General features: G+C 37.4%; 1 protein-coding gene across 2 annotated transcripts in view; it reads left to right on the plus strand.

The window, feature by feature from the left end:
• Positions 1-558: 558 nt before the first annotated feature.
• The window catches only part of LOC135220574 (uncharacterized), a 106,143-nt gene continuing 91,110 nt past the window's right edge, over positions 559-15,591 (plus strand). Inside the window, exon 1 of one of the 2 annotated variants that reach the window (XM_064257817.1) lies at positions 559-773. The gene's annotated coding sequence lies outside the window, so the exon portion shown is untranslated. Of the gene's footprint in view, positions 774-13,941; positions 14,344-15,591 lie in introns of those variants that run through there. The other variant, XM_064257818.1, reaches the window with a different exon arrangement.

Genomic DNA, 15,591 nt, shown 5'->3' on the forward strand with positions numbered 1-15,591 from the left:
CCAGATGCTTGGAACTTCGTAACAATATATATATATATGTATATATATATATATATATAATATATATATATATATATATATATATATGAAACCACCCTAGCATGAGGAAGTTCAAAAGTTTGATTGATTTCACAACAAATTGCCTAAGATGTTGAAAGTTAATGCCACGAACACGTTATTAAATAAAAATAGAAGTCATTAACTTATAGCATATGATAAAAATGAAGATGATTAAATCTGATGCAATGTGATGCAGATTTAATCATCTTCATTTTTATCATATGCTATAAGTTAATGACTTCTATTTTTTCTTTTTGTAATAACGTGTTCGTGGCATTAACTTTCAACATCTTAGGCAATATGTTGTGAAATCAATCAAGCCTTTGAATTCCCTCATGCTAGGGTGGTTTCATTTCGTTTCCCACGAGAAATATCTGAATATCAATCGGCCAACAGACGATGAAAGTTTTGTTACGTGCGTAAATTGATCAATCATGTCAAGCAAAATAATTCTTACTCTTATATCTGGCAACTCTGCTGCGGATCGGGGAACGCTGCGCTTCACATCACAACTTGTGTTTCACAAGTCCACATTCCGTCACCAAGCACCGGAGTAAACAGAGCCACGTATTCGCCGCAAGTTTCAGAAGCATTCGGCTTCATAGGACGGTTGCCGTCAAACTCTTCTACTCTTGGTCTACTTTCTTTGATATTAACGCTATATTTCTGACGAGGAACGTTTTTGGAGTCTTGTATCGATTCTTGGATGTCAGGTAAGTTGGATTCTCATTTCCGTTCTTCATCAAACAGGAACTCATTACAGAACAGGAGTGTTACAAAGAAAGCTATTTTTATTATTATTAGATAAGATAAGAACATTAAAATCCCGGTGAAGTACACATTTGTGCATAAACTCGTGCAATAAATTACAAAAAGATATACTTCGTACCCTTAACGGGTTGTAGAAATTAAACTGGATTTACTAATCCTTCGAGAATCACACTTTAAATCTGATTTTGCTGGTACAAGGCTTAGGAGTGAAATCTTGATGTAAAACTGCCTACTGATATTTCAAATATATCAGTTATTTATGTTTGGATAAACAATTTTATTTTCTAAGATTGCATCATGTTATGAAACTGTCGAGGATAGCTGTAAACTAGTAGCGTTCAGGTAGCGTCGTGAGGCTTACTGGCGCTCGGGGGGCAGGAAATTTTGGCCTTCGTTATTTTAGATATAGTGGTGAAAACAAAACATTCTAATTTGCATGCTTATATTCTGGAATGATATAATAGATGTACTGTAATTAATTAATCATTAACCCTCATAGAGAAATTCCCAAACGTTGATAACTAAAATGTCGATTATAGTAAAGCATCACAGTAACCAGTAACTCTTAATAACCAAAGACAAATGGCAAATGAAATCAATTTGACTAAAGAAGGAGCTAAACATTATATAGGGAAAACAGGGTGCTAAGAAAATTATGAAACTATGCAATTTGTTGCCAGCATAGAAGTCAATAATAGAAAATGAATAGATTTTGTGGTAGACTTAATAGTTATAATACCCGAAAAGAAAACTGATAAGAACAAAATGAATTAGTTCACTACCTATACACCTACTTTTCTTTACAGTGTTTAACATGCGTCAAAATAATAAAAACAAAAAGATTAGGATCAAACCATATGCAAGAAAATAAAACGGTATAAAGGTATTAGAATGTAAAGATAATTGGACAGATATTGGTAACAGAAAACCTAATCAAAGAAAAGGATTGACGATGATTTGTAGGACATTAAGTATTAATGCACTACAATATGTTTACATTTTTATCTTTCTAGCTTTTACAGCCGCAAATTTGTTTATCAAATCATCAAAGTTTATTTTGTTTGCGATCTCTTGCTCTACACTTAGTACAGTTAAAGCTGACAATCTTTCTTGCCCCATAGATGTTCGCATATGGGACAAGATCAGTTTCAACTTACTAAATGATCGCTCGCAACTAGCAATTGATACTACAGTGGTCAGCAGTATGTGAAGGGAAACTCGAAGTTTTGGGAAAACCCTTTCATCCCCATATTGTACAAGGAAACAAAGTAATTCCTGTGGGTCAGTGATCAGAACATCATCTCGTGTTTTAAGCAGCATTCTGCAATCTACAATTTGGCTGAACAGTTCCAAGTCATCTAAGTCAGTGTCATAGAAACTTGCCATATTAATGCAGCTTTCTTTGGTGTAGTATGCTTCATTGGTTGTAGGTAGCAACTCCTTAATATCCAAAAGAACTGAGGGATTATTTATATAGCCATTAGAAAAATTTGTCTTTCTTTTTTTAATTCTACCTATTACAATGTACTAAGTTTTATCAGTACTGTATGCATATACAGGAAATCGAATTAACTCACTTTTTCTTTCGTTATGTTTATACATGTATATATTTATGGAACACCATGGAGACTTTGTTTGAGCAGTATATCGTGATTATGCTAGTCTGAGCACGGTGAGATGATGGAATACCAGGTGCTGTGCTCACGCAAAACTTATCCTTGTAATAGCCGCTTAAGACAAACCAGCAATTACTTCCTAGTCTAGTATTAGTAAAATTGATTTAAGTCTACTTCTGGGGCCTGGGACAGTGTTGCTGTGACTGACGTCTTTCTCATTCGAGAATGAAAGAAGTTGTAGAAATAAAATTTATTACTATATTTTTCGTTGCAAAAGATAAATAAATAAAAATACTTTATGTATTGATAATAACATCAGCCTCAGCATTATGAAAATGCAGAAATAAATGTAGTCTGCAGTTCGTTATGCAAAAAAAAAAAAAAAAAAAGCTCACGAAAGAAAACGAAACACTGATTAATGAGAGTAACTATCCAATATTTTTGTACTGACTCAGTCACTGAACCACTTATTTTATAAATACGTAATAAAATTTGATAGTATAGTAATTTACACATAATGATTACATTTATATATAATGAACATTAAAGGCAGTAAATCTTCATTTAATGTAAAATATATACTGAAAACTCATAAAATCTTTAAGATTCTAAGTCACCGGTTTCATCACTCCATTTCCCCCAAAATAGATGTCTTCCAAACTTAAATTTGGTGCTCCCTCGATGCTGCGCCCGGGGACATATGCCACCCCCACCCCACCACGACACCTCTGTAAGGGATGAGTCTTTGAAAAAGCCCGTTTGCTTGCTTGTTTCGTTTCGACGAGGTATGATAAGCTTTTGACAAAATCTTCGACATTTTCGGTTTCTTTTGCAAACAAAGCTTTGAGAAGTAAGATAATAACTATTAATCCGTTTTCATCTTCATGGTATGGCTGCTACAAAAAACTAAATCTGCTCTATACTAAATTATGCAGGACAGAAAAAGTGAGATATGCTCTAAAATTTCGTTTACTTCCATGTAAATTTTAAGGTTTTACTCCTTTTATTCTTTTCTAACGTATTAAGTCAGCGCTAATCAACAGCGTCCTTTTGGTGTTGTCACACCAGTTTTCTTTTACTTTTTTCTTTTCCTTTTAAAGGGATTGGGTGTTTATAGATGTTGTAGGTCTTTACAATTTTTTTTCTCTACGTGTGATTTCTTTTAGCCTTTTCCCCAAAAACTGCATAATTTAAGTCTTATTTTTTATAGCCATTGATTTACATAATCCGTGGCGATCTTTTATTTCATATTGGTCGATAGTAATCTTGGAGACATGCCACCCACTGTTGCGAGTGTTTCTGGTTAAGTAGATCGCTTTTCATATCCCTAGGATAACTGTATGTCACTGCATTGTACTATCGGTACGGTTCTACACATGCTAACTGTTTACAACTCTTATTTGCTATGGTTTTAACTGTATTTTCATAGCATGTGCAATTGATGGCATGGGTAATATTTTCAAACACAGCAGACGATCAGATGTTGCTTGATTTATTTTGTCCTTGGTAACATAGCATAGCTACGTTGTAAAACGGTTTCTTTTAGTTACCGAATTTGTAGCCTCCCGGCATCCACATATTTTAGCGCTAATTTTAAATATCACAGAAACTACTGGGGTTCATTACACCACTGTCAGGTAAGGGTAGTTTGAAGGGTTGTCAAGTTTATTGAAGTAAACATAAGCTGATCCACGCCATGGTTGTCATTCACGGGTCGTGGCACGTGCACTCAGGTGGCAGGCAGTCTGCCTTGGATGTTATTTCAAGTCACTCACTTTTTGTCCACACGCAACGCGCTAGTGTACATAGCTTCACGTATAGGCTGGAACACACATTGGTGAATAAAGGCTAAATCACACATCGGCGAATTAAGCCCACGGCCGTCGTAAAAGCCGAATTACGACCAAAATCTTCATGTGTGCTCTCACAGTCGTCGTTTCTGGGCCTCCGGCAAGTGATTGCGACAACTAGCTGTTGAACGTTGTTATCGCAGTCTAGCCACGTCAACTGTCAAGAGCTCTTTCGACGTAGTATAGCTCTTCCGACATACGTAATTGGTAAACCCTCAAACTGCATGGAAGGGGTGCGCAGTAGCCACATTGGGAAACTAGCATTCCCAGCTATAAAAACAAAGCTCAAGAGCAGAATTTTATAGACAAAGCTGCCTATATTTTTATGTTTTGATTAGCATATACATATATGGGATTCAAGATTTTCAGTATTTTTATATACTCTTATGGCCGAATCTCTCAATCCTTAAATGAAATATATGTTACGAGATAGGAATCTCGTATTTATTTGTTACGCGTGAAACCCGAAGCATTAGGCAAACTGATAACACAATCTCTCTCTCTCTCCCCAAGCGACTGCTGGCATAGCCTTCGCTCTCTCTCGCTCTAAGTGATCACCCGCACAGCCTCCGCTCTCTCTCTCTCCATTCTAACAGGTCATCAAATGAGAGTCAGAAATATGGAAAAATATAACATTTATTTAACAATGGAAAAATAATAACTCAAGTCTCACAGACTAACTAACTTAGTTAAACCCCCAATATGTAAATGTCTTAATCAGTAATTAGTCACACCAATCTCTCCACCCGGGACCCTCGGCCCCCTAGGACTCTCGGTCCTCTTGCCAGAATCGTCTGTTACAAAGACAGGAGAACACACAATTAAGTATAAGCACTTGTAAAGACAAAGTCAATAGCTTAAATGGAATATGACATTTTTACAAATGTCAAACAGACAACAAGCCATCCCTTTGGCTAAAGCAATATAACACTTACCCATCTCCAGCCCAGAAATTACACACAGAAGTAAATAAACTTTTGCAGAGCTATCCCCAGCATTCTGCCTTTCTCTCACGGACCTCTCTGAAAGTCTCCCCCATAGACTTGGCTAAAGATGCCATTAAGAATGGAAGAGACGCACTCGTACATATGAATGCACACTTTGTCAACGTCCCATGTAACTGGTCGCAGCCAGTTTTTCAAAGGCACTTGAACAAGACCCCATGAACTGACGAACGTTGACCCGCTTAACTTTGCATCAGAAATGATTTATCAGCTTTCTCAGGTCGTTGCTTCGGCTCTGTCTCTATGGGTAATCTGCACATTCCAAAAAGGTCACAGCACATCACATTGGCATATTAAATATATGATTAATTATAACCCCCTTTCATCTCACAGAGCTCGGCCACCCAAAATTGCTAGCTCCTGCCTGCAAATGGTCACAAAAGAGCTCATACATAAGAAAACATTGCCCGGCTCAAAAAAAAAAAGTAATAACTGCACGTCTCTGGCGTTATAAAGTAAAGTCTATCATGCTTCATCTCAACTAACACTGTGAATTTTCTCTCATTTTGGATTCTTGAACACCCCTCTTTGTCTGCAACTTCCAGCACCGACTGTAGTATGCTGTAGGAAGACGGAATGTCTCCCTCCCTGCAGAAGATTTCTAATGGCTTCTGTAGATAAAAAAATGCTGTAGAACTCTGTAGACTCGTAGAAACTCTCGTAATCACCCTGGATAAACGACAGCAACATCTCTGCACGGCTAGTGGACGTCTTGCTAGCGTCGGGGAACGAAGATTATGGTGAGTTAGTATGTCAGTCAAGTCATCGGTCAATCAAAAAAAGGTTCTATACTGACACGAAGTAAGCACATTTCAGTAAATTAACTCCAGGATGTGACTAATGTGTTCAAAAATTGTCTCGAAGACGTAACTCTCACATGACTGCTCAATTATAAAAAAAAAATTATCACCTATCCGGTATAAATAAAACTACGATAAACTCGTAATTCGGCAATTATATGCCTCCAAAAATAACACACTTGTGAACATAAAAAATGCACAACATCTCCACAGGACCACAATGCAGTAATGCCACTCACCTCCAATTAGTCACGAAACCAAAAAGAAAGAACCACAGAACTCTTCTCTAGGTTCGAGAAAGAACTCCATAACCACAAAATAGGTCACCCGCCAAAGATCAATTCCACCTCCGTATATATATATTTCACCATATTAATAATAAAACCACTCCGGTGATAAAATATTTCCTCCATTTAATTAATAACCACCCCACCATATTCCCTCTTATTTCTCCAATAACCACGTGTTAATAAAAAATCACTATTCCAGGAATAAAAAATATTCACCTCTATTTCGGCAAATAAAAATACTTACCTCTATTTCACCAATAACTCCATGTGGAATAAAACAGGTCTCCAAAAATATATATATCTCCAAGCAGGATAATCAAAAAATGAAATCCCATCTCCAAAAAAATGTGCACTCAAAGCATCCAGCTGACACACTCACAAAATATTGCCCCATATATCTCCTCAAAAATGTGTCTCCATTTGCAACAAAGATGGCTGCAAAATAATTGAACTAACCATAGCTCTCACCACCATTGGCAAATATCAAATGGCCAAAAATATATCTCCAATGTATCATATCTCAAATTATAACTCCAAAATTATATACTTCCAATTCTCCAGAGAATAACTTAATGTTATAGTCAAAAACTATAAACTCTCTCCTTAGCATAACTGCTGAAAAAGGGCAAAAACTCGGCAAATAAAATTGTCCAGGAAATTCTAGAAAAAATCACCAATGTGCCACAACTCATTATAACAAAACTCCAAATTCAATGTCTAAGCCAAGACTTCTCCATATGCACTACGACATAGTCCATTAGAAAACTTAGCCAAGTTTCCTATCTCTGGCAAAGTTGTCACAAATACAACAAATGTTTTGTGCAAGAAACTCACAATTTCTGGAACACAAATATCCAGAAAGAGAAAAATGTAGTGCTATTACGTATGCATTAAAAAAAATGTAAAAATTCTTCCATATATCTCTGCAGCATCAGACAGCTGAAAACACAGACACGTTCCCGAACAATGACTCTGTCACGAACTAAGATATCAAAAAAATTCTCATAAACTGGAGAGAAAAAATAAATTCAAATTCATCCACGATAAAAAAAAAACTTGTGTCAGCGATGGCTAACTTTTAAAAAAGGAGAAAAGCAAAATCAAAGGCATTGTTAATTATCCCCCGTGACTCATGTAGATGTCAAGCAATTATCTGCTGAACTCATAAAAAAAAGAAAAACAGAAAAAATGTGTTGTTAGTTCCTCCCAATTTAAAAAAAAAAAAAAAACAACACCACCCTCAATAGCATTACAGCACCCAGGTATTAGTATATAAAAAAATCAGTATCAGAAGTATCATTATCAGCAGTATCACCAAAATTGCCATCATCAAAATCACTAGCATTAGTATAAAAAACATTACCAATGTTAATGCTTGTCCATTCTCCAAAAATTCAGCACAAAATTCACCAGAAAGTTCAGCCAGATTCATCAAGATTCAGTCAGATTCATCACTCATGAATGCCTGACATGTTCTCTGAAGTTATAAAAACTCAATAAATAATTAACCACAAAACTTCTCCCATAATTCACTGTAATAATTCTCCATAATATAATTATCTGTAGTAATTATAAAATAATCTCCCATGAAATATTTTAAATCTCTCGTAAAATATGTCTCAAGTAATGATAATTCTACTTAAGTAACCCTCCCGTAAAATATCTGAAGTAGTAATAATAATTATTAATAATAATAATAAATCTCCTGCAAAGATCTCAAGTAAGGGTGCAATTCCCCCGTATACACTAGTATTGCCAAACCCACAGTATACACCACCATTGCCACACCCCCCCATGATACCAACCAACAACAATCAACACCAATCACTGGTATCATCAGATACAACACCAGATACAATACCACTCATCAGCATTTTAAGGTAATCCCTCCAACACAATAAAAAAAATAATAATCTCTGTGTCCCCATTATATTTGTGCCTTCTAAAGCATAAGGAAAACTTACACACATCCAATGCATTTCATTTCCTTATCTCTTCATTCAAGAGAAAGAAAATCTCTTTCTAAAAAAAGACCCTACGGGCATCTCACATCATCAGCTAATCGGTATCAGCTGATTTTCTTGCATTGAAAATTCATTGTCAAGGGCAAATTCGTCTCCCAACACCCCAATACAAAAAGAAGGAGTCCACCCCCACTGAGAAAAAAAAAGAAGAGAACTTCACCCTCCGTCGAGCATTAACACTCCCCCCCCGTCAAGCGATACCCCCGAGGCAGACCACTAGTAGTACCCTCCCAGTATGCTATGCCCCCGAAGGCAAGCCACTACCCGCCTTGCAATGCCTCTCTGCGTCGGTTAGAAGAAATGTGCTGAGCCCGCAAGAACAAGTGGGCGCTCTCTGTCTCCAAGCAAAAAATGCAATCCAAACACAGATTTGCACGCATGAAAACTATTCGTACGCACGTATACATTAAACAAAGACGAATGCGTCTCTTCTAAACCTGTGCCAATAAAGAAAACACGTCACTTTCTGCTACTATGGGAAAAAAAATTTGGTACCTTAAACCAATCCCATAACACTGAATGATTCAAAAAACCCTCCCCAAGACTAAAAAAAGGTTCTTTAACACTTACCACTTCATAATGAAAAAAAAAAACTCAGAATTTGCGCAAGACACGCTAACAACACACTCACGGGCATCTCGGGATGCACTCGATATCACACGCACAAGCCACACTGAGTGTAGCTCCTTCGAGGCAGACCGCCCTGGGCAAAATGCTGAGTCCAGTTCAATTTCTCTCCCATCACTGCCATAGTTAACGGACGGATATTTTTCATTATCTTTCACTTAGTAACCGAAATCTAACAATCTAATAATTTTCTACAATCCCACAAAAGGCTTTGTCGTTGGAAAACCACCGCTAAGCATTATGTCTGTGACATGATCATAACCCCTGTCTAACTGGTCACCTGACTCTTCATTAGCGTACCTGCAGCTTATAAAATATATAAAAGCCCCTTAAATCGCTGCCACCACTGTTACGAGATAAGAATCTCGTATTTATTTGGTATGCGTGAAACCCGAAGCGTTAGGCAAACTGATAACACACAATCTCTCTCTCTCTCTCTCTCTCTCTCTCTCTCTCTCTCTCTCTCTCTCCAAGCGACCACTGGCATAGCCTTCGCTCTCTCTCTCTCTCTCTAAGTGACCACCCGCACAGCTTCCGCTCTCTCTCTCTCCATTCTAACAGGTCATCAAATGAGAGTCAGAGATATGGAAAAATATAACATTTATTTAACAATGGAAAAATAATAACTCAAGTCTCACAGACTAACTAACTTAGTTAAACCCCCAATATGTAAATGTCTTAATCAGTAATTAGTCACACCAATCTCTCCACCCGGGACCCTCGGCCCCCTAGGACTCTCGGTCCCCTTGCCAGAATTGTCTGTTACAAAGACAGGAGAACACACAATTAAGTATAAGCACTTGTAAAGACAAAGTCAATAGCTTAAATGGAATATGACATTTTTACAAATGTCAAACAGACAACAAGCCATCCCTTTGGCTAAAGTAATATAACACTTACCCATCTCCAGCCCAGAAATTACACACAGAAGTAAATAAACTTTTGCAGAGCTGTCCCCAGCATTCTGCCTTTCTCTCACGGACCTCTCTGAAAGTCTCCCCCATAGACTTGGCTAAAGATGCCATTAAGAATGGAAGAGGCGCACACGTACATATGAATGCACACTTTGTCAACGTCCCATGTAACTGGTCGCAGCCAGTTTTTCAAAGGCACTTGAACAAGACCCCATGAACTGACGAACGTTGACCCGCTTAACTTTGCATCAGAAATGGTTTATCAGCTTTCTCAGGTCGTTGCTTCGGCTCTGTCTCTTATGGTATCTGCGCTCCCAAAAAGGTCACAGCACATTCACATTGGGCATATTAAAATATATTATTAATTATAACCCCCTTTCATCTCACATATATATAGAACTATAAGTATTTCATGACACTGAATACAATTCAAAACAAATGTGTTGCCTCTCTCTCTTATTATATACATAGCTCATAAATATACTACCCAGGGATTGCTGTTGGTTTTAGTTCTTATCTTTTATGATAATATGACAGTTATAATTGTAATTTTGCAAATCAAAGTGCAAATAAATATTAGAACAGACATGTACAATCCCAAAAAGTTACTGCATCTTTGATCTCAATAAATTTACGTAAATTTTACAACAAATGTACTCAGAATTTGTTACTGATTTTAATTCTTATCGTTTTGATATTGTTTATTAGAAAAAAAATGTATAACTTGGTAACATTTACAATTATCTTGTAAAAGAGGCCCCGTGAAAGGTAGGGAAAATTCTTCGGATTTTTTTTCTTGCACCAGGTGCATTTTTTTATTGGCCTACCTCAAGGGTTCATTATCAGATGGTATATGAAAAGGTATTTCCTGTTAAATACATACTATTTCTTCATGTTGAATACGTATTATTTCTGTAGAAAAGAAATGGTATATAAAAGGTGTTTCATATTAATACGCTCTTAAATAAGCAGACCAAACAAAGTCAGTGTAATAATTGTTAACATTATCTACCCGTTTGCTAGCATACCAAAAGCACTCTCCACTTTACGACTTGACCTGCTCAGAGTAATTAAAGATGCGCTCATGGGCTGTCAGATTTCGTGCAGGGTATGGGTTCTCCATAGGACAAGACCCGCTCAACAATTTCATGGAAGAACTCCTCTGTTATCCTGGGAGAGTTCCAGTAGTACAGTCATGGAGATTCAATTGCCAATTCTTTCACGTTGTAGTGACCTTTCTTCTGTCCTCTTTGTAAGCAGGACTACATCCGGCATCTCCTGCTTCATTTCTTTGCTTCTTGCACTTTTGTTCCTTCTGTATTTTCAGTATTTTTTCATTATTCTTACCATCAAGATGGCAAAGTAATGATCCACCATGGCAAGTGCAAATACAGGTTCATCATTTAAAGTGTCTAACATCACGTCCAAATATTGATCAGTCTTCACAACTTCCTGTTCGTCCATCTTGTGCTTCTGTCAGTAGTGCCTGGAATGGGCACTCATTCCCACTTGTAACACGTTGATGATACAGACTACGTAAGTCACCTATGTCTGATTCCATATTACGTATGTTGTAATTGACCTACGTCTGATGAAATTGCATTTATGTCAGTCGCCGTCCCCCCAAAAAACATTAAAGTTTAGTGTGTCCTAGATCATCGGTGACATATGTGTACGTCTACGTACATCACAAATCTCAGCGCCTCAGTGGCGTGGATGGTTTGATGTTTGCTTCTCACCTAGGTGGTCACGGGTTCGATTCCCGGACATTCCATTGAGGAGTGAGAGATGTGTATTTCTGGTGATAGAAGTTCACTCTCGACGTGGTTCGGAAGTCATGTAAAGCCGCTGGTCCCGTTGCTGAATAACCAGTGGTTCCATGCAACGTAAAAACACCAAACAAACACCACAAATCTCATCTCGACATTCGTAATTGTACATTGTAAGCGTCATACTTTTGTTGTAATCAGCTGATTTTCCTTTTTTTCCCCAAGATCCACAATAGTCGTAAAGCTGAGCCATTATGACTGTCACGGGCTCTAGTCGCCGATGTGTGATCCAGCCCTAATTCAGCGTCATCTCCACTTTTTCCTATGACTCCTCCCAGTGACAATCAGCATCAACACATTTATATGTTCATCTCCATTCCATGTTTATAGTTCCATGATCCTTTTCTCTTGTGATAAGTTTCACTAGAGTGTGCAGTATAGTAATTATGTAATGTAACACTTTTTCTTTCCCACCGTTATCCCTACATTAAGGGGTTGGTTGCCTGATGCGCCTTCTTCACTGGAACATTGCGCACCAAGACTACAGGTACAACAAAATACCGCCTGAAATGACCGTATAAGAAAAAAGCAAATTTAAAAAAACTAAATAGACTCCTAGTCTGCTGGAGCTACGATACTGACGAGAAAACACAAAGATAATTATAAAACATTCAAGGGCTCACCAATGACAGAATCATCCTTGTGATGGGCTGTAGATATACCAAACAAAGTTAATACAGTAATCAGTAACCTTATTTTTTTAATATGTTTTGTAAAGTAAAAAAAATTTGTATACTTCGTATTTTTGTATTTGTAGTTACTTAGGGGAACTACCCTACACACACACACACACACACACACACACACACACACACACACACACACACACACACACACACACACATATATATTATATATATATATATATATATATATATATATATATATATATATATATATTATTTTGTGTTCAGAACACATGTAGTAGTTGATTGAAGGTTCTTTGAATTGTCCGAAGTTGTTGCTTATAGTGTGCAAATACACAGAAAAACTCTAGATGAATGAAAAGGGCATGGAACCATAAACGGGGTATCCTGCAGATGTTTTGAAATTTTGTATGCAACACTGCGTTAATGCAATGCATAGTAAACATGCCTATCGCTGACCCTTGCACCAAGGTATCTAGAGAAAGAGGTAGCTCATCCCCATAGAATGCTGTAGTAACACAAACCAAAATATGATTTTTACCTGTTTGTTTTTTTAAGTTTAGCTATAAAAATAGCTTCGCAAGCTTAAATGAAAGTTTAAATCTTTTTTTTATATTCCTGATACTGATACTGACAATAATAAAAAAAAAAACAATAAAAACCAAGCCGTACTTGAAAACTGCTTCTTTGTCCTGATTGGCTAGCTATGAGTGACGTTACTAAGCTCCTCACTACAGTGACAACACTATTTATACCATGCTAGAAGCGAATAGACGGACTTTTTAACTGTGCTGACATTTTAACATAGCTAAACTATAGTGTCTTGTGCCACATAAATAAAGAAAAACAAGGAAATTTGTACATTTTCATTGCTTGCCAAGAAATATTTCTGTAGGGGACGTCATAACTGTAGTATGACTTCTTCAGTTGTTACGGGCTGCTCTAGGAGCAAGATCCCGTGCCAACACAAGGCTGGCTTAATCTTCAACAACAATAAAAACATTCTTCAGTTTAGCAGACGAATTTCCGTCAGTCAGCCTTGGCGTAATTACATTATGCTTTATGTCAACCACAGTTACAATTATAATTACCAGTCCTATTATCAAATTACAATTGCAACTAAAATTAATATTAAAAAGAAATAAAGTAGTACGATTACAATTACCTTAAAATGTGTAAATAATTACATTTCAATTAAATTACTATTATTATAATAATTACAACAAGCCTGTGGAGCGCTGGCGTAAAGGGGACGGGGCCTATGCAGGCAAGAGATTCCGACGAGTTAATTTCCTTCGCTCCAGGTGCAATCACCTTAATTAGAAGTTACAACTACCCTGCCTTGCAACAGGTCTTCTACTTCCCTTCTGTTTGTCAAATTGTTAGTCCTTGCTGATGTTGTTGCTCCGGATTTGCTGATCGTTGGTGGTTTTTATTCATATGGGTAGTACTAAGTGGCAGAGAACTGGCAGGGAATTATTATAGCTAGGTATACCTAAGCCAATTAGTTTGATAAACGTGCCGGTGATTGAATTAGATTCTCATTTTGGTTGCCATTCTGGTGTTTGTTTCTAACAATCTACACTATATGTTACCATGCACTTTTATTATTTGTACCTAAAATAACAGAAAAATCGTTTATCGTGAGAGACAGAAAGGAAAGCGCAAAGTTTAGATACCTTAAAGTCAAACTTACCTACGTGTATTATCACGCACACGGAAGAATAGGTGTACAGTACATTTGAGTATACTACTTTGGCAGTCCTATCAGATAAGATACTGTAGCGAGAGACAGTGTGTTGTGGTGGTGGGCGTTGTACTTTCGCTGTAGCAAGTGGTAATGTTTTGAAACTGGTTAAGACGAAAGCGTCCGTCGAAGCAACAGCTCGAGAACACTTCTTTCCTCTTGAAGTAAGTTTTTTCTCCCAAGTCACAAATGAAGACCATAATTTTCGATTTTCGGGAAGGTGGTCGCGCTATGGTAGAGCCGCCCATTCAGTAGTTTACCTTTTACCCTATTCTCAGCCTCTGGGCTGAGAGAGAGGAAGACATGTACTAGTTATAAATTGGCCGACAGATCTTTGCGGTGTCTCAACCACCCTACCTGGTTTAAGATGTATTCATTTAAATAAAAAATGAAAAAAGGTATTTCTGTGTAAGCATTCCTGGGCGAGCTAGACTATAAACCCCGGATTCCCATCTGGTCTCCTTTACCGTAGGATAGAGTTCAAAGGTAAATTACAGTCGGCCGAATAAATATTACTCGAAATTCTTGTTCAGGAGGTAAAACTGCATAGAAAAACTGCAACTGCCATAGTCTAGCTTGCCGCGGAATAGTTATATAGATCTACCAAAAATTCATGTTAGTTGATGGTATTTTTAAGAATAAGTAGCTATGAGTGCGTAACTACAATATTACACTGTTAAATTATTGAATATATGAAGAATAAAATTAATGCATTTATAGGCTAGTACAGTATTTTTCATTTCTCAAGTTCATTTTTTCTTTTAGTGCTAGGCTACGTCAGTTAGGTTCGTTTCAGTGAATGAAATGCACTACATTCATTTAGCTATCCAAATAGGTATGTTCCAACTCAAGATTTAAATATGTCTTGAATGATGATGATTCCAGTGCCAGTTCATGGAACCAGACTTTCTTAGCCCCAACCTAACCTAACCTAAACTTACCGTTGAAAATAATGCCTCTGCAACCAAATGAGGACATGAGGGCTATTTTTTAATCTTGGAACCTAACCTTGTCGTTAAGGTACCCACCCTTAGATGCAAGCCTACAGGGAAGCAAAGAAGCTGTACTCTGCGTAGAAGTGTCACTGTGCTGTTTTGTCTTATGCAATGACACCCACAAGCCTCTATGAATGTCCACTTACATGGGGCCCAATTTCATCCAATTTCATCCGAAATCGCATTATACAAAAACATCAATGCTCTAACTCCAGGGACAAGAGAACTGGGTATCCATTAATGGCCACAAGCTCGCTTGCTTGAAAGTTAGCAAAGACTGCCCCCCCCCCCCCCCCCCCACCCCCCCCCCCACACACACACACACACACCATCACCTTGGTTTAGCTCAGACATTTTGTTTGAAAATCCACAAGTGTATGATCTGTAACAAAGTAGTGTGTTGTAAATAGCTACCTA

Source organism: Macrobrachium nipponense, chromosome 2, assembly GCF_015104395.2.
Source record: "Macrobrachium nipponense isolate FS-2020 chromosome 2, ASM1510439v2, whole genome shotgun sequence".
NCBI lineage: Eukaryota > Metazoa > Arthropoda > Malacostraca > Decapoda > Palaemonidae > Macrobrachium > Macrobrachium nipponense.